Below are 1869 nucleotides of genomic sequence, written 5' to 3'. Positions count from 1 at the left end.
TGAGCCGAGATCGTGCCACTGCACTCCAGCCTGGGCGACAGAGTGAGACTCTGTCTAAAAAAAAAAAAAAAAAAAAAAAGCAACAGCAACAACAACCTTAGTCTGGTTGCTTAACCCCCTGTGCCTCAGTTTCCTTCCATGTGAAATGGGGATAATAAATAAGACGTTATCTGTAAAGTGCTTAGAATTGCTCAGTTTGTACATTAACTTCCGTTTTGAGAGCTAGCCTCCTGAACCTCCGCTAGAAAGGATGTAAGGTATGAAGAGGAAAGATTTTCATGTATTTTCTAGGTGTTAAGTCTAGAGGGGAACACGGTGCCGTCGCCTGCCATTTTAGAAGGGCTACATTGTCTTGGCATGTGACTGCCTCAGTGAAGGGTAGCATTTAGGTGATAAATAGTTGCATGTTTAAAAAAAAAACTTGATTGTACTTAAAGTAGTGGTTCTATCAACATGTCCCGTGGTTCCAACACTGGTTTTGCCCACCACATTACCATTTTTTTCACCAGAGGGCCAGCTCTACCAAGTAGAATGAATATACATCTGCCTTTAAAGGTATTAACCAGGGTGGCCTTACATTAGTAGCTATTAGAGGAAAAGACCTCAGTAATTATCATACAGAAGAAATACTTGACAAATCACCGAATTCCAGCACAGTGACTCACTTATTCAAAATAACCGAAAACATTGGCTGTCACTTTGATGACTGGAATGACAGCTAACAGTACAGAGGGCACGCTATGAGGCAGCTAACTGGAAATACAAGTATGGCTATGAGATTCCTGTGCATGTGCTGTGTAAGAGAATTGCTGATACTACTCAGAATGCTACGGTAAGAACTCTAGGTGGTTGTATGATTTTCATTAGTATAGATGAAGAACGAGGCCCTCAGGCATGAAAGTGTGATCCTGCAGGTTACTGCTGTGGGTTTAAAGCTGCCTCAGCATGAGTTAAACTGAGTTAACCAGCTTCCTTGGAAAGAAAAGTGAAGAAGAAATTTGATTCGACATTTGAACAGACAGTGGAAACTGCAATTACATGCCTGTCTACTGTTCTATCAATTGATTTCAAACCTTCAGAAATAGAAGTTGGTGTAGTGACAGTTGAAAATCCTAAATTCGAGATTCTTACAGAAGCAGAGACTGTGGCGCTCACGTTGTCATTAGTTTACCAAATCCATGACGCCACTTACCTGTGTGTTTGGTAATAACGAACCGACATTATGGAGGTCCCTGAATTGAAAAAGAAGCCTCTTCCACTTCTACCACTGAAGTGGTTAGAACTCTGTAAATAAAAACAATGCTTTTGGAATCCCAGTACTTTGGGAGGCCGAGGCAGGTGCATCACCTGAGGTCAGGAGTTCGAGACCAGCCTGGCCAACATGGTGAAACCCCATCTCCACTAAAAATACAAAAATCAGCCAGGTATAGGTGGCACATGCTTGTTATCCCAACCACTTGGGAGGCTGAGGAATGAGAATCACTTGAACCTGGAAGGCAGAGGTTGCAGCACGCCATGATCATGCAACTGCACTCCAGCCTGAGCAACAGATCGAGACTGTCTCAAAACAACAACAACTTTCAGCTGAGTGCCTGGCTCATTCTTGTAATCCCAGCTACACAAAAGGCTGAGGCATGAGGATCGCTTGAGGCCAGGAATTAGACCGGCCTGGGTAACACAGAGAAACCCCATTTCTTAAAAACAACAATACTTCCAGTGGGCTGTAGAAACAACAGGCAGGAATGAACGCCATGTGATTACAGAGATGGTGATCAATTGAGGTCATTTACAACAACCTGATTCCTTTGTGGCCCTCATTCATCATCCATCGCATCATAAATACAACTAAAAGTGGTGCCCAATATAAAT

The 1869-nt window shown here is 42.9% G+C and overlaps 1 pseudogene; it reads left to right on the top strand.

Annotated features, from left to right (window-relative positions):
* The first annotated feature begins 453 nt into the window (after window positions 1–453).
* LOC105705583 (proteasome subunit alpha type-6-like) lies at window positions 454–1207 on the top strand (annotated as a pseudogene).
* The last annotated feature ends 662 nt before the right edge of the window (window positions 1208–1869 follow it).

Source organism: Aotus nancymaae, unplaced genomic scaffold, assembly GCF_030222135.1.
Source record: "Aotus nancymaae isolate 86718 unplaced genomic scaffold, 86718_ANA_hifiasm-v0.15.2.pri h1tg000058l, whole genome shotgun sequence".
Lineage (NCBI taxonomy): Eukaryota > Metazoa > Chordata > Mammalia > Primates > Aotidae > Aotus > Aotus nancymaae.
The sequence above is the reverse complement of the archived record's forward strand: the minus strand, read 5'-3'. Positions and strand labels throughout refer to the sequence as shown.